At 39.0% G+C, this 18,866-nt stretch overlaps 1 protein-coding gene across 8 annotated transcripts in view; it reads left to right on the plus strand.

Moving 5' to 3' along the window:
• The window catches only part of Pgant9 (polypeptide N-acetylgalactosaminyltransferase 9), a 293,850-nt gene that overhangs the window by 85,837 nt on the left and 189,147 nt on the right, over window positions 1–18,866 (plus strand). Inside the window, exon 1 of one of the 8 annotated variants that reach the window (XM_076622865.1) lies at window positions 6,366–6,642. The exons of 5 other annotated variants lie outside the window; for them this stretch is intronic. The gene's annotated coding sequence lies outside the window, so the exon portion shown is untranslated. Of the gene's footprint in view, window positions 1–6,365; window positions 6,643–11,549; window positions 11,711–18,866 lie in introns of those variants that run through there. 2 more of the 8 variants (XM_076622867.1, XM_076622868.1) reach the window with 2 other exon arrangements.

An 18,866-nucleotide genomic window follows, 5' to 3' on the forward strand; every position in this document is an offset into this window, starting at 1 on the left:
AACAATTGTTATCGTAAACACGTGTGCAGTTCGAACTTAAGAACGGTGAACTCAATTTTCGAAAACGATTCTCCTTTCGAGGCGCTTGTCAGGATCTTTGATAATAGTCAGGCTGATAGCCATGTCTGTTCAGCCGACACGGAAATTGCCAGATGCTTCTTTTTTTAAACACGCTATGCTATTTTCATTTGATTTTAAAACACGGCAGAATAGGTTACTTTCGCGATGGAGTAAAGAATTGACACCATTGTACCTTTATATTATAACTCGAACGTCGATGAAGGTAAGCATCATCAATCTTTCGCTTTTATACTCAGTTCCTTCGAGTCTTTCAAATGAATAAAAATCACAAGCAATCAATTTATCCTACCTTTGGCGACGTTTGCACTGCTCTTCTTCCATAAAGAGAGAAAGCAATCAATCAATCTGATCGCTATCAAATGATCAATTAAACTACCTGGCTCGTCCATGAATTCTTCCTCTATCAGTTGCAAGGATAATCATTCATCTTCACTGACTGGATTTAACATTTGAACACCGTGCTATTAAACTGATTATTACACTCTATATTTATACGAATAGCTGTGACAATAAGTTACACGAATTGATTTTCTTCTATGTATCGAGATATCTTTCCTCTTTTTCTTTCCTTGGCGAGCAAACAAGTAATCACGAAAATTCGCTTTGTCAAATCGAGTAAAATTAAGTAGCAATCCTCGTACGCGTGTGATTTATCAAACTGTGATTATCGATCAAATATTGTCACGAAGAAATCAGAAGAGAGAAAAGATCGAATCGAAGTGTGATCTTAGCCCCCTTAATACCTCCATAAGATTCCTTGGGGCTTCATCTCCGGTGCAGTCTCGTCTTTTGTCCCCTAAACGAACGCTTATTCTCAGCCATCTGTCTTCTATTGTTCTTGCAGCCTCCTCAATTATGACAGTGATTTAAGAGGCTCTGTTACTTGGTCGTAAAGTTAGTGCAGGTAAAACCATCTATTCCGATGTGTACAGGGGTTGAAGGGGAGGATGGGGGATGGAGGAGTCATAAATCTTGGAAGATGACGCCTGGCTTCCTTTACTTTGCTCGTTGACATCCACCGCGGCCCCTCGTCGATACTTTCGATATTTTCATGATACACGTATCGACACGCGATATCGATAGACCAACGTCCCGTGACGAATCCGATATCCGTGTCCACGGTGTTCCCGACGACTAGTCGTGATCATTTATTTAAACAATTTTGACGGGCCGCGATACTGATTTTCCGAGACGTCGCATTTTCCAGAATTTGGTTACTTTCCGCTATTTTCGCTTATTTTCAGCTGAAAAATGTTACCATTGTTCGTCTATTAAAATACGTCACGAAATTCTTCGCGATTTAGATATTTCAGAGGAAAAGTAAAGGGATTAATGCCTCTCTCGACGATTCTCCTTGGCGCCACCATCGTTTTTACCTTTTTATCATCCACGGAATTCACACTCTCTGTAATTTTTCCGCTAAATACGTTAACTATGTTCGTCGTATTGTTTTAAGAATCTCGAGAATCCAAGCGAAGAAGAAGGACCTGTCCTGGTAATTGTGTAAAGTTCAGCGGGGCGTAGGAAAGAAAGTCGGAATCTCAAACGACGATTAAATAAACACCGCGTTGTAAAGTGCTGTGAAACAAAAGGGGGCAAGACGAGGCTTCTCTCTCTCGTTCTTGTTTTTTCCTTGTTATTTGGAAAAAAGAGTAGTTTTTTCGGGCCGAATCTACAAAGGGTTCTTGACTGCTCTTCAATGATTTATTAATTACCCAAAGGGAAGACTCGAGGAGATTGGTGGTCCGGACATGAGGAGCGAAATTAATTATGAAATTCGCCTGCTGAAACGGGAATTTCTCATTTGCCGTGGAGAAAATGTACAACGAACCACTTAGTTTCCAATTGGTGATAGTGTTTTCTGCGTTTTTTAATAAAGCACGTTGAAAATAGCGCCAGATTGACGCGTCGAGAAAAGTAAGGAAAGTTCTGTCAAACGCGAATGTACGATCTAGTTGTAACCTTTTCGTTGGCTGTTCTTTGCGCAATTAAAGGCAATGAAGTTTTATGAGAAACGTCTTTTATAAGAATTTGTAATTACTCTTTAGCCATTCTTACATTGCTGAAAATATTCGCAATAACGTAGCTCAAAGAGGAAAGTTTTCATCCCTGAATAATCGAACACGTACATATATATCACCTTTCTGCACACTTTTTGGCTTTGATATTTGATAATCCAAATTCAAGGTAGATTTACAATTGCCAAATTCTATTACCTATTGCGATGGATAATTAAACGTTTTGCCCAACTGTCTGTGAATCGTCTTACAGAACAAAGGAATCATTGGAATTTATTTATTAGCAGAGATCGATAAATGATGTCACTGCTTGATGTTATGAAATAATCGCTTTGCCTGTGGTTAATCAATTATTAATGCGAAGGTAATGCCGGTTGCGGAATGTGACGTTGCTTCTTTGAAATCCTGTTAGACGTCTCGTTAGCGCCAATAATGGCAATCCTTGTGTATATTTATTGTTCGAGATGTGGTATTGTGAAACAAAGTTCATATCGTCGAACGAACAGCCTGTTAATAGATAGTCGTTAGTCATTGACGCGTTGTTTGGTTAATAGTTCCTCTCTGGTAATTGTTTTTCGAAATATTATTAATTTATTCGCACGTTTTTCCGCGAGCTAAGCGTTTCTACAATTTAGCTTCATTGGCGATCCATTACGAGATTCGATACGTTTTTCACGTAGTCCGTGGTTCGCGTAATATTCGTGCAATGTCAGAGTTCCTCGCTAAAATCTTTACGATCGAGGCTACGTCCGACAAACTAATACCAAGGCAAAGATCATGCTCCGGAAGCCTCTTTTGTCGCATCAGTCTCTTATCCACTTTCTCGACTATTTCTCGGTATATCACGTTACCGGCAGGTTTCGATCTACGTAAGTCTATCAATCTTAACTCCTATTCGTTTGACGTAGAAATATTCCGACTTGTCAGCTATCGATTTCGCTCTTAATCCTCGGTACATCGCTATAACTTTCAGCCCCTTCAACAATTAATAACAGTTCACACTGTGATAATAGGAATTTCGTAAAGTTTCTCCACCTTCCATTTTCGCTCGTGAATCAGACGTACGAAACTTTTCTACAATTGCACGCGAACTCCCTTGAAAATTGGCAAACAGAGAGAGAGTTCCAGCCCGGATGTCCAGTCGATTCGTGTCTCGAATCGTTGGACGCGAGTTCCAACGGAACGACTCCGGGAAACTTTTCCACCCACACCGGTTACTCGCAGACCAAACGATAGGAAGCGCGCTACTTTTCCATCGAAGATTACGTTTAATCAGAATTAAGGATGTACTTGTGGAGCATCGATGATCTTTGTCTCGTTTGGCCGATTCGAGAGAGTTTAATCTGCAGGAAGACTTCTTCAACGACTTGCTCCTCCAGAGAAGCTTAAATCGTAAACGATCGATCGCAACTTGCGCGATTTTTCTTCGGTTAATATCCATCTATATTTCACCTAATTCTTCCTTCGTAAGATATCTCACAGATAAATGTTATGCCTTTTAAGCAAATAATACGAAATATCGAATGGAGCCACAGAAATACGAGTCTTTGATCTTAATAGCAACTTTTATGGGAATTAAAGCGATTCTGCGAAGGCAGATAGGAATTTAAGAAGCGTAGTGCTTTCGTATAGATTGAGAAAGTCGGTAAAAAATATTTAAATTACAGTAACAATTCCTGTTTTATTTTTTTTATAAAATTTGTATCGCTTTGCAACACCTTACAGTAAAGTATCGCGTCGATTAGTTGGCTTCTCACGTGTCGTACGCATCCCGTTGTTGCTACGATACGAGAAGCGAATAGATAAATTTCCGTATTTATTAATTTGAAGGGAACGGATAAATCCTATTTCGATACTTGTGGCGCGAATCCCGATGACTTACGATTCCTAGCGGATGTTGTAACCAATGAATTCTAGCCGACGAATTCCCTATAGGTGGACCTGGTGTATTTATGACATCCGCAGCCCGAAAACTGCATGGAAGGAAGCAATTTGTTCGGACGCCAATACAATACCACAGTCCACGGTAATGAAACAGGGAATCGTTTTGTACGTGCAGCATGCAAACGCGCATAGCTATCCACCATTCGACTCGTTGCAATTTTTCTGTATCGCTGGTTCGCTGGTTTTCGCGTTTTCCAACTTACGCTCCAGGCTTTGATGTATCTTATTTCTATTTTTCGTCTGTTCCATGGTCAATTCATTTTTCAATTAAACGAAACTTGCGGTTCGATAGTTGTTTCTCTTTGTCTTGGGTCGCTCTTTTACAATTTATTATCGTTAGTATCAACCAGTAGTCTTTAATCCCGGTTTTTAATAGATTAATTAAGTTATCTTGACTGTCTGTTTTATAGAGTCGAATGATCTTTTAAATGGTCTTAGAACTTCTGAAGACGCTGTTATGACAAATAGCTGTGTCAGTTTTATAAGCGCAATTAGAAGATAGTAGCAACGATGAAAATACGACTCAATGAACTTTCAAGTAAAAGGAGCGTGTACGTTAACCAAAAAAAAAAAAAAATTGATGTCGAAAGTTAAATTCCATCATCAGATGAGATCACTAGCGCGTGTTGTGAAATTTATAGATGTGCGCTGGTGTACACCTGTTCATCAACGTCACCTAACTATATACATCGTAAATAAGTCAAAGTACTTACGTATATCCTCTATAATTAATTCTAATCTAAGAAGAATTACGTCCTCGAACAAACAAAACCCTGCAAGAATATTAAAATTAATTACATTCAATTACTATAGAACAGTTCCCAAACGATCAAAGAACGAAGTTTCAGTTCTCGAGGCAAGTCGCTTGTAAAAACTTGAACAATTGCAGTTCCATTTGTTTACTCGGAGATCTACATCGCCAGGCGAGTCTCTATTATGTCTTTCTTGCTCTTTCGAAAGAAACGTCTCCTCGCTTCTTTCTTCTTCATCAAAGTTTGTCGTAGGAAGGAAGTTACTTGGAGACCGGTTCGTTCTAAGATAAATTACCTGCAGGCTCTTCCTTCAACAGGTGGAGCCCGCTAAGGTTTACGGTTTAATTCCAAGAAAGCGTAGGGAATGCACAGGAAGATTCCTTCCTTTCTATTATTGGAAAGATTGACGGCCGAACAACGGATCGTCGCCAAGGTCTTGGACTTTCGACCAAAGGTCATTCGAGAGTGTTGCATTTCTCCCGCGAGAACAGGTTTTGCATATTTTGTTCAAGCTACGCCGATACTTTTCATATTATTTTCATAACAAGTTTCGTCCGTTTCTCTCTCGCTTAGCCATTTTTCGGGAATTGCGCGAAAAACGGGAATTATTCCTTACATTTTTATTTTCTTTCTTGAAATTTCTTTTTTAAATCGAGTATAGGTATATTTTAATAAACAGATAAGTGGATAAGTTTGATGGTAGAATCGTGAATAAAACGACAGTGAGTTTTATTCGAGTAAAAATTTACAAGAAAATAGTGTACGGTACAGAGAAGAGGCGTTGAACTTACGTATTTTGTTAGAATGAGAAAAGGAAGGTCAGGGTTCTTTCTTAATTTACAAACTTGCATAAAAACAGAGTACAATTGATCGTATTCTTCAACGTGAAATGGCATTCACAGGAAGCATTCATCTTGCATTAATAATTCATAAAACACATTACACATTCAAATGATTCTGTGTCCCAGACAAAAATTCACAGCGAAACTTACGTTTTTTGCCGAAAACATTTCTTTCTTCTACCTCGAACTTTTCAATTCGCTAGCAACTTACCGAATTAGTAATTTTTTACGTTCCTCCTCCTGTCACGTTACTTCTCCAAGAAATACCATAAAAATCCCGGCTTCTCAATTTCTCCTAAATTTTAATAATTGTATTACAAATATTCCGTTAATTAATTCATAAATTACTGAAATCCAATTCTTCAAAGTTACCCGTCCGTAAAATCCGCGTATCCCTCGGTCCTCGGCTCCTACCCCGTTTCTCCCTCAGTCACCAAAACAAATTCGTTTTTCCAGCTAAACTCTATTCCCCTCTTCGAACCTTAATCCCCTCTCTGGAAACGACAAATCGTCGAACAAGTCGAAATTCTTCCTCGCGATTGCTCGTAATGGATTCCGAGCAGCTGTTCGCGTCCCGTTTATCACGATAAACATATCCGCCGCGTAAAGGCCATTGCGGGCGTCTCCTTCTTCGACGAAACTTCTTCTCCTTCTCTTCGCCCTCTCCTACTACGATTCCCCGTGGCACACAGGTGTAGTGTAGTGGTCGGCGTTCTTCGGCCTCCATACGCTTTCAGTTAACGCCTGGTCGTCGCCAGGTATGCCGGTTGCTTCGTGGGTCGTGTTGATCTGTGAAAGCGTATACCTGGCTCCGTGACTTGCCCCGGCTAACGAAAATCGCATTTCGTGCGCCGATTTTCGGTGAAACCGCGTGTTCTGTGAGTGATTCGGACACCCGCACTTGGAAATATCGCGTAAGAGAAACAGTTATCCTGGAGCTGCGCGTGGGTGCCTCGCTCGAAAGGATTTGAATCATCGTCGTCGTGTCCATCGTTCACTGACTTTGTAAGTAATTTTTCTGTTCCTTCGACTGGATTAGGGTGGTGATTAAATTTTAAAGTTTACGTTGCTTTGTAAAATACGTACCAAGTTTCACCGATTGATCATCTCGACGTACGAAAATTCCGCACGTAGACCGGAATTTTGATCGCTTTAGGATAGAACCTGTTGATTTCGTGACATTTCTGACGAGTTTTATAGATTTATTAAGCTTGTTGTGGTATATTCTCGGTGATAGTATATCTAGAAAGCAAAGATTTATTGCAACTCGGCCGAATATCGAAGTAGATAGGTGTGTTCGTTCGTGTCTCGATTAAATCGACGTTTAACACGAATCGCGACACTCTTCTGGTATCGATCCGGTTTCGATCCTTTCTCCTGGGGTTTTCTTTTATGTCGGTTATTTTAACCGATAATAGACAGAAAACGAATAGCAATGATCGTTCCTTGGGAGAGTTTGCGTTTTCGAATAATGACGATTTATCTTCCACGCGAAACTTTCGGTGACTTTAACGGGCCAACCAACTCAATGACACGATTTGAATCAATTTTTCCGCTCGCTTATCACGCTTCCTGTATATCGACTAACCTCGAGCGATTCGAGAATCGCGAACCTATAAAGATATGGCGAGTTTAATCGACGGCAATGATTAATGGTTTTTCATCGACGTTCGATTGTTCCTGTGTCGAATGGGAAACCAACAAACGATATTGTCGTGCTCGATATCTCAATAAAATAAAATAACGACGGACAATTAAAGGAACAAAATACAATAGCATAGCAATTGTCTAGCACCCTTCCTATTTCTTTATTTTTAACTTTCACACCTAACGATCTATTCTCGCGTTTATCATGTTTTCTCATGCGTGATTAAATGTATGTTCTCGTAGCGAACATCGTTTTATCTTTTGCCTAATTAAATTCACCTGCTAATTAATGCAAACTTACTCTTCGTACGTATATAAAGCAAGCTGATTATTTGCCAATGATATTTCTGGCTGTGTAAAATACGGTTAAACATTTTTCGACATAGAAACATTTGGCTTAACGAAAGAGAATCCGGTTTATCCGAATAAAGTCGTTTGACTGCGAGTTTCTGCGAGTTTTGTCGGTTATTAAAAGAAAAAGAAGAAAAAAGATACGAGTGAGTTGGTGAGTTTGCTATACATATTTCTTACTGTTATCGTGACAGCCGTCACTTTCCTCGCGGTCTAAACAGGTTTCAACAGAAAACGACGCATTAAAATTCATATTAACTGGGACGCCTTAGAACGGTTCCATGTAGAATTCGGAGATTTCGAGAAGAGCACGAAGGGAATGTTTTGGTTCGAGTGATAAACGCTTGTCAAGGCAAAAAGTTGTTTTGCCAAGAGAATGAACTCGGTCGTGGAACGATTCGTCATTCGTAGACTAGAACGTAGTTTGGAGTTCGAAATCACATAGAATCGTGTTGCCGAGCGGTAAACAGACTCCTGATAAAATACTCGGACGATATGTTTACGCTACAAATTCATTAATAATATCTAGCAAATATATCTTTATGACTTATAGAACTTAAAGGTAAATCAAACATTTTTCCATTAATTAGCTTCAAGTATCACAACATGAAATGTTCTTTATCTTCTGAAAAATTACCTGTCGTTGTTACCATTTTTCTTTCCAATCGACACGTAATTATCAGCAGACGTAACGAGTTCTATATTTAGATGATATATCGAGCTTTGGTATTATATCTCAGATTAATTAATTACTTGTCTAATGACGCAACTTTGAAACACGTAATTTCTAAGTTAAGCGAACGTTATTCTTTTTCAGCCTGTATTTCCTTATATCGATAAATCACATCAAATTTACCTTAAATTCGTTTAGGTCAGTTTAGAAGTTTCTTAAGAATCATTTCTATACGCTACGAAGGCCTCAGTTTTTGGCTTGTTTATTATTATGTCGATATATCGGATAAGTCCCGAGAGGCGATCTCTCGTACCACGATGAACCGAGTCAAACGAAATTCTTCCCATATCGAACGCCGATACAAAATTCTCCTCGTTCCATTCATTCGGATCATGTACAGATATTAAAGAATCAGCTGGCGATCGTAGGCGAACGGAGAATTGTAATTCGAAGGTTCCTCCACTGGCATTCGACTTCCTCCGTTGGCATCCGACTTCCTCTGTGCGCACATGGTGTCTGGTGATGTAAAAGCACGCGATAAATTCGCTGAAAGCGCGTGGAAAAGTATCGAATGGGTATTTCAGTTGGAACGCCACGCTCTCTGTACCTGAAACGGGAGCTTGCTCGTCATTCTATGTTTCTCCGTTTTCAATCGTCGTTCTGTTGACGTAACGACGCCCACGCGAGCCCATAAACGGCCTATCCGGTTCGATTATTCGATAGACGAGCCGATGAGGCGCGTTTAATCCGCGGGACACTCGTATTGCTCCGTTTGATCAGTCACTTTCACAGTTTATATAGATATGTTTCTTTCTAATGGGACAGGGATTTTAAGAGGAACTAATTAACCGTATCACATTTGCTTTGACGTACGGCGATGTTTTCTTCTGTCTGAGAAGCGTTTGAAAAGCTTCTGGTTATTAGATCCTGTGATTCTTACAATTACTCAATTGGTGGTTGCGTTAGCGATAAGTTCCCTTATGGATTAGAATGTACGATTTAGAAGACGCGATGTCAATGAATGTTGTTGGTCTCGATCGAGCGATTAATTGCTTCGTAAATACGTCGATGAACGAACCGTCTTACGAATTAAGCTTGTGGTTGTTTTGATTTGCCGATGCAGAGGAGAGAAGCGAACGAGACGAGTGGCTGTTTGTCTTGTTGGAATTATTAATCGCTTTAAGTACATCGATGATTATTATGACTGAGGGAGGTCATATGAATTACAACGTTTGTAGTTGTTTCGATTTCGTAATGAGAAGAGATAGGAGGTGAATATTTCTTAACATCTTTTCAAGTATTAATAGCTTTATGACGACTGTAATCTGATAAGCGTAGTAATATGGCGAATACATCTTTACTCGATGTCAATTAAAATAGATTTCTAGATTATTCTAAATAGAATTTAATCTAGTGCCACGTTTCATTCGATTGCAAAATGTTTGCACAAATAACGATGCAAATCGATGCAAAGACTAAATAAGTATGAATGTAAGACATAAGATATGCCGATGTATGCTTAAATAAACTCGAGATAACATTGAACTTGTTAATTCTAGGCACGTGAGATAATTTCTCACAAAAGAAGGCTAGAACACTCTATATTCAAACGAGTTACAATTTCAGTACTGTTGCTTTCTCGAATCGGCACAAAATAACATAAAGTTTGGAGCTGTAGAAATATTGTTAATGATCAGTACGTACATTGTTCTTTTCTTTCGTTGAAAGGAATGAGCTCTCACGTAGTGGAATGATAAAAGAGGAATATGTTTCTTTATGTTCTTCGCGGGTTCTGTGTTCCTTTCTATAGAAAATATGCGCTCCGTTTGCAGAGAATAGAACAAGAGAACATGCAATTGTCATTGTACAGTTACTATGGTAAGCGCTTGAAACATTGCAAAATAATTTTCTCATTTTTTTTATTTTTTATATTTTTAAAACTAAAACGTTTGAATGTTTTGATTTCAACCGCGATCCTGTTATTGCGCAATAATAATACGATATTTTATAACGACGTGTAAAATATATTGTACTTTCTCTATCGATCTGTGAGTCATGCTATTAATGCATTCCATCACGTGAGTCGATCTTTAGAACCGCTCTAAATTCACCGTCGTACTTATTTAAGATCATTTATATCATACCAAATAAATTTGCAATTATATTCGATTGAAACTTAATTATGTGATACAACGTGAAACTTCCATTTCCCATTTACTTTCAACGAAGAAGATAACGTGAAAAGATATTCTTTTAATTATTATTACTATTTATTCTCTATACACAAATACGTGCATGGGTTTGCGCATATAGGACATAAATCTTATTTGTAACATATAAACAATTACGACCAGTATCTAATGTAAATTAATGTAACCTGACTTAATCCTATAGAAGCAGCATAGGAGAATATCTTTTATTTATTTATAGTAAAACTAGAAACTACGTTCTTTTAACAGTACCATTCCTGAGGTACACAGAAATTCTCTCATTTCTTCTGCCTTCTGCTCTCTAATGCATTATGTATATTTCAATTTCATTCCCAAATATTCTCACAGTTTAATTATTTCAAAGAATTGTTTCAGCCAGAAAGAAAGAAAATTCATATTCCTCATTGCATAATGAACTCTCGTATCTCCACTATTCGTCCCAAGCTTCATTTGCAATCAACCCCATAACAACCTCGCATTCTTCGATCCCGAGTCTCTATAATTAATTTCTGCCACAATAGCACGACTTGCCAAGTACAAGCAAAAAGCAAACAATTCAAGCCCATTCCGCGTCTGACTCGTCACCCTCGAGAACCGAAAGATCATTTCCCTTGCTTACCTGGGAAAAGACCATTAATCCGGGACGACTGCGTCCCAAAACACAGCTCACGAAATGCCGAGAATTATTCATCGTCGTTTCCTCCGCTTCGAATTCGCGCGTGCCTGGAATGTCGCGGAAAAACCGGACTGGAATGCCTGGTCGTCGATTCGTCGAGATTCGCACGGCGACGAAACTCGCGTTTCGACGCGAGGAATGCTTCTAGCGGCGTGTTGATTGCGCTGCATTCGCGAATGCGCGTCGTCGCAGCGATAAATAAGCCGCTTATGCCGTAATCTAATCCCAGCCGGAGCCGAGGGCTTTCCAGGCGTATCCGTCGAGCGTGTACGCGTGTTCGCGCAGAGAAGATTGCCGGCGATAAGGCTACGGGAACCCAGTTGAAACGTGGAAACGCTCCAGTCGGATCCTAACGATCGTGCTATTTTCTGGGTAGATAAGGGTTTGGTTTTGGGAAATGGAGTTTTGGCAGAGAATGTTATATACATTTTCGTCGTGTGTGTACACGTTGCGGGATTTTGGGATCTTCTAATATACGGTGACTCTTATTAATATTTGGATACCAAGGTACTCTAGGTATTATTCCTTTGTACATTTATCGTTTTATATATTTATTTTGATTGAGTGCATCGAATAGATAAAATTTATCTTTCTACTATCTAGAATACCAGTGTTTTAACAAAACACTATTTTTTTTTTTTTTTTTTTTTATAAAACACCAGTACTTTTAACGTTTTATCAAAACACGTTTTGTAGGTAGTAGAAAGATAAATTTTATCTATTCGATACACTTAGCGTTTCCAATAGAGATAGATAAAGAGCGAATAATGGAGAAATATAAAGTCTCAAATAATCGGATAACGCGCAATGTTACGTTGAATTTGTATATTAATTTCATATATTCTAATGCATAAGTAATTTGCGAAAAGGAGAAACACGATGTTGGCGTGTTGACACGTCATTTAGAAAGAGGATATCCTGTAGACTCGATTGGAAATAACAGATTTCTTTTCCTCGCTTTGGTGCTCTGACTTTGATTTCTTTTTCCCTCCTGTCGGTTGCTTCAGAACGCCGCAATACTTACGTTTTTTGTTGCGTTGCGGTGAGTCTGTTACTTCGTAATCCGATTATAGCCTGACAAATTATTAAAAACGATATCGTTACGACGATCGTATAAATAGCAGTGTTTTATCTTTCACGAAAATTGTTAACGTTTTTGTTGCACGTACGAATACCGATTACATTAACTTTTTTACGCTCGATGTTTACAAAAACGCAACATGCGTTACTAACTAATGGAAAAGCAATTTTTCTCGCAGTTTAGAAAACGCATTCGGCCCTGCAAAAGTTAAAGGGATATTAATTAAATGGATTAATCTATCTGCATATATTTGCGCAAGGAATAAATTATCCGAGGAAGTACACGCGCCGAATATGTTCTCGAATTATTTGTCAGGGTAAATTAAGCAAACCTGGTCGTTGACCGGAAAATCTTCGATTTCTCCGGCTAAAATCGAGGTACTCTTGCTGGTTTTATAGATAGATTGCTTTCCGCGACTATCTGTTCTCTGCATTGCCGCGCACTGATTGGAATCCGTCCAATTAAAGCAATACTCGCGGATATACGGTTCCAATACGCGTAGGAAATATTATTTGAAATATTCCCGCTCCGCGTCGTCGATTCCAACAACTTATATCTGTTCGATTTCGTTCGAAACTAATATTCCGATAGAGCGTATCATCTCGCGAGGAGCTCGATAAAAATACGTCTGAAAGCGAGTTCCAAGTTCTTTCTCGCTTAAGCGAGGCTTATATCTTCGTTTTACATATACTATCCCATTGTTTTCTCGTTGAGAAATATCTATGGACGTAGTATCATTTTTTACAACACAGCGAAATCGTACTGCAAACAGTATAAAATTTTATATTTTCGCCTTTTTATATAACGTCTTTTTATTAACGAGCGATGCAGATAATGACCTGTCTACAATTTTTCGACGAAGAATTCTGCTTGAAAAGCTTTCGCCGGTCGCTATACTTTTAAAATTTTCGATCCTGAACGTTTAATCCTCTGTTGTTTCTCTTCAAAGAGAATTCTTTCTCTTCAAATTCTTTCAAAGAATTTAAAAAATACCACCGTACGTCGTAAAAACGTATCCACGAAGCAGTTAAAGGCTCGACCGATCTAGCCTCCATCGGAAAAGAGTTTTTGGAAGAAAATATTCGCACGTGCTCGAGGTACTTCGAGTGTATCGTGATCGTTGGCGACGATATCGTCGTTCGTTTCGGTTTACCCTTTGCGGTCATCCAAATTTGCATTTTTCATCGATGAAACATGGCTACAAGAAAGAAACGACAGTTACATTTACAACTGGTAAGGAGAGAACGTTTCATCTGGAGTTTATTACGCGATGTGGAACCAGGTTTGCGTTTTACGAAGAAACTTTTACATCGCAACGGTGGCTTTACGATATTCGGATGTCGATAGGTATCGAACACCAAGACGTCGCTACGAAATCGAACTTGTTTAAGAGAGTTTGCTATTTGGTAAATTCTTCGTATTGTTCGCGACTTTGAGGAAGAACAGAAGTCGTCGACATTGGAATTTTCATTCCTTTTCATAAAGTGTTTAGTTTTAAAGCAGCTGCGAGAAAATTTCGATATGTTCTAAATGTAATATGTACATAGTGACAGTTAAATGGCACGTAACGAACCGTAGAAAATTTATTTGCCTATAGTGTTTTTAAGCTGTTGCTAACGTAGAAGTCGTTAGAATGCTAGAGCGGTGCGCGATACGATAGGTTGATTAAGTATTCTAGCATGAAGTATGATATACGATGTAGTAATTTTGTGTACTTGTAAAGTGATAAGACATTCGAGAAGAGTGTTCTGTAAAGACGACTTATCGTCATTTTACGATAAAGCTACTGTTTGCAATAGAAATAAAAATAGACAAACTATTGGAGCCGATCGAAAAAATCACAAACCTTTTTCGTACACACGTATATAGGTATTTCGATATATTTTGTATCGTTCGAGCGGAAACTAAAATTTGAGAAAAACGGAACTAAAGATTTCGTTCGCAGTGGCGAACAAAATGTTAAAGTTCGATTTGCAGTCGTGTAAATTGGCCAAACTAATCGTATAAACGTGCATCGGACGATTGCCTGGTTCAGCCTCACCAAACGGTATCTCGTGTCCAAGCAGAAATAGATAATTGATGTTGACGCAGTGCGGCTTGTCTTATCACTCGGTGTTCCGTTTATCGTATCGATTTGCGAGTAAAACTACAGCAGAAATGATTCACAAACACCGAAAGGTACACGTTCACGCGTGAGAAGAGTGTTTTCTCGTGTTTCATTACTTTTTCGATTGAGAATTGTTATAAACACAGAGCTATCGATTTACTTTTATAGGTATTTAATGTCACTGGCAACGCAATAGGATTTTATTACGTAAAAAATATAGATACAATCAAGATTATCGTTAATTGTGGGCTGAAACAAAAAGCTCTATTGTCATTTTATTATATCACGCTATTCTTGTAAATAGAAAGAATGTTACTTGAATTGTAAATATATATTGGGATAATCGTTTCATGTTTGCAAAAAAAAAAACATTTTTTTTAAACGGTGCTATATAATTCGGAATTCCTACCATTGATAGCAATCAAGATACTACTATCATAACGTAATGTCACAGTAGTTCTATCACGTGCTATTTGCTTGTGTTACGAATAGATCTTATCGTTGTTTCTTAACACCTTTTATCGCGACTAATTCTGATAAAAATCGTTATCTCGTCTTCTTTATTAAATTTTTGTCTCCTCGCACGTTTATCTTCGGAGATGTCGATCTCTCGATACCAAGTCGAATTACAATGTTAATCGCGATAACGATAGGTAAAATCATTATCAGAGAATCGTGGCAATGTGCTCTTGGTGCCACGTATCAGAGAATTCGCTGTGTTTCAAATTTATGCTAATACCACTTATAATTATCGATTTAATATTCATATAATAGCGTCGTTACATCGATTGTTATTTGCATTTTGCTCGCTACGTGGATAACGTGTTTAACTATTTAACTTAACGCGTCAGTTTCACGGTAGATTCGATTTTATAGAGTATAAATATATTTTCTAACGCGTAACGTTATCAGTTCGAAGACTTTTGCATTAATTGGCGGACAAGAGTTAAAGGAGAATGTTCATTGTATCGTCCAGTTCGTACATTTACCAAGTTCACAGCAAATCTTGTTAATCTCTTCTGTATCAGCTAAGATTTCCAAATAGTAGGCTTATTCGCCGTAGATACATTCAATTGTTCAGCACCGAAAATAACATATTTATCATCCCCAAAGAGAAAGAAACCATGGCCCTGTTTCTTCAACACTTGACACTATTCCCCGTACATTCCAACGAAATACTATCGCAAATACTCTACCGCAAGCATCACCATATTTCTTCGTCTTTTATTTCGCGGTTACGAACGAAACACCGAGCAATTCTCTCGATAATGCAAGATAACGGTGTACGTCTGTCGAACAGGTGGTTCAATAGATGGTAACGGCAAACTATAATACGATCAAACCACACGATTCGATGTGGGAAATACACATGCATCGCGAAGAATCGAGCGAGGCCGTACACCGTACCGTGCCTTGATTTTATTTATTCCTCGTTTCTGATCGGTCTATCAAACGGCACTAATTGCATTTCCAGGCTGCGCGTTCGAAATGGGTAGCCGAATGCGTCTCGCGGAGACGACACGGCTGTGCGGATCAATTTGCTCGCGTAGAAACAGGGATTATGGTCTTAATTCCCCTTCGAATTGCCTCTGACTCGGAGACTGACTCTCGAACGTCGTGCACCTTCCAGTTCGAGCGTGACACGATCGATAGAAACGCGATGCACATTTTAATGGACCCCGTACTCTGTCGCGATTAAGACCGGTCGAGTGTTGACGAGCTTGGTTAGAGAACGTTTGTGTCTTTAAATGGTGATTCGCTTGTGCGTAGGTTGACTCACTTTTGTGAGAAAATTAGAAATATTGGAAAAATTAAAAGTAGACGAATGTGGTATGTAATATCGGATGAGACATGATTTTCGATTGGGCAATTTTATTAGGGATCCGTTTGATCGGATTACAAGTTGACGTAGTAAGATTACACAGCATTGGAAAAGTTTATTATCATCGATTATTTGAGGATTGTTAATGTTAATAAATTACATTAGTAATGTTGCTAAATCGGTGTCAGAGTGCTTTTGTATAGCAATGTCGTTGCAAACGCAAACAACGTGTTTCGCGTGGGAAAACTCTCCGAATTTCTCCGCAAACTCAATAAAACCAAGTGGTTCGTAACAAGTACTCTTATCGAATACAATAGTATCTACCATAACAAGTGAAATTTTAGAGAGTTCAAGTATCCCCTGCATATGTTTGTAAAACAGAAGTACTCTAAAAAGTACGAGTCTCACTCGAAACGTGAAATGTTCCACGCAACGAGAGCTTTCGCCCAAGCTTCTACTCGTATAATGACAAAAATTACCACCGTTACCAAGAGTCTCGCAACTGATATTCCATCGATCGTCGTCCAAAATTTCGTTAACCTACCGAAATTTCCATTCTTTGTTTCTAAAAGTTCAGCGGTAAAATACATTAATTAGGAATGTAATTTATCGAATGTTACAGGGCACTGAGAATATTCTAAAAAATAAATCTCTTAATTTTTAACACAACCGCACTTTACAAATACTAATTCCGTATGAAAACTAATATCATCCAAAGTTGTTCATTCGAAAAATTTCAACCGTGATACCGTGACTTAAACTATAGCCCACTTCTCGAATAAACGAATGGACACGACAGATCCAGATGGAATAATCGGCTATATTTTTAATAAATTTAGCGAGAAAACCCCTGGAAAAATATTCGAATCTCGATGCATTCGTCCGCGTCTTTGATGGTGAAGCATCGAGCGTCGCATCGTTGACTCGATCCGCTCAGATATTCCTCTTTGTACGAACGTTGGGCTAGCCGAGGCCGTAGTTTTCTGCTCCGTTTCGTTCCGAGGAAGGACGATCGCCGCAGTTTTTCGCATTGCACGGTGTCCTTTGAAACGACCCATCCGTCTACCGTTGCCACTGCGGAGTCTCGTCTCTCTCCTCCGGGCCGGTTTCAGTTTCTGGCTGATATCCAAAAAGCCGTAGCCCTTTTGCTAACTTTCGCCCATCGCGAGGCTCTGTCCTTCTGTTTTTCCCCGGCTGTGGCTCGTTCGTGACATCGAGTGACCGGATTTATATCCACGGAGAAAATGCCTAGTCTCTCTCGTCGTTTTAACTCGAGCTAGTTGCGCGTTTTAGTTGTTTGTTCCAACAGAGGTTCCCCAGACAGAGGTTCGACGACTCTCGCTTCGGACTTCTCTCGCTCGTGGTAGTTGGCGGTTTACTGCGGCGATTCTTTCCTTCCACACGAGTGGCGAATTTATGCGCCGCCAGAGCGGAGGCAGCCAGGGAAACGTCCGCGTTAGGAGAATCGCGTTCTCGATAATTCTCGCTGATTTGTCGTTCGCCTTCCGCACGTGTGTTTATCGGGGCTTGTATCGTCTGACGTGTTCAGGGCATAATTCATCGGAATTTTTCACAGTGGATGCGCGATGCTGGATATCGAAACGAATAACGAGGAAATAGGGGTTCCTTGGCCCCTTTAAACACGGCTGTCGTCGGTAGACGTCGAAACGACAATTTTATGAAACATCGCTGTCAAATCGACGAACGATATTAAAATTTTAATCGAGCTTGAGATGCGGCGAATCGTTTATCGGCCACTCAACTTGATATTGTATTTAGCTTTGTCATTTCTTTGCATTCGCTGGGATTTATGGAAATCTACTCGTGCTTAAACAGTTAATGAGAATATTCTATCGAGAATTTCATTATTGGAGTTGATTAGTTGGATTCCAGAGAGATATTTATCTTATCCCTGGTCCTGTTCCTCTTCTGAAAATGAAGCGCGTAATTTCTATAGATACTATTTAAGTATACTATCCAATAATGACGATGATAATCGCTGTGCTCCAGACACTGAAATGGAGTTTTCGTAGCAAACGTAATTCATGTTTACCGTGGTTGAATTACCGGCATCGTGAGCGTGATTGGATATTATAAAGTTTAAACACGTTATAATTAATTGTAGCGTTCGTACGTGTAATGCGAACGAAGTTCCCGTTTATTAGTATGCAAGAGATTTTCACTTGTGCTTCCATATAACGCGTCAGGGCAATAACTAGCGAAATAACGAAATAAATGTCTACTTTAGTCGGTGGAATAAATTTCCAATTATCTACCGAAAGATAAGAGTTCGAATTTTTAATCAGAATTATAATAAACGTTGTCACGATTCCGAGTAAATTGATATTTTTGAAACTAGATCCTTTAGGAATATTTGTTAAGAAAATGAAGAGAGTAGAAAATGAACGTTTTCGAAGGTCGGCGGTAAATTATCTCTACAGCAATTATTAGTTGCCCAGCTTAATTTGCTATTCGCATAAATATTAAAATAGTTTAGACCGAGCGAAGGTCGACTTGTTATCGTAACTAGCTTTTTTTAAAACTCTTCTTTTAACCTTAGAATAGGAAAAGAATTACGTCCTGTTTTGCGCATGGTAAACCCGACCTAATCTTAATTATTCCTAATCTCTTTTACATTTGCAAATTAAACACCAAGCACTGG

This window comes from Bombus vancouverensis, chromosome 11, assembly GCF_051014615.1.
Source record: "Bombus vancouverensis nearcticus chromosome 11, iyBomVanc1_principal, whole genome shotgun sequence".
NCBI classification, from domain to species: domain Eukaryota; kingdom Metazoa; phylum Arthropoda; class Insecta; order Hymenoptera; family Apidae; genus Bombus; species Bombus vancouverensis.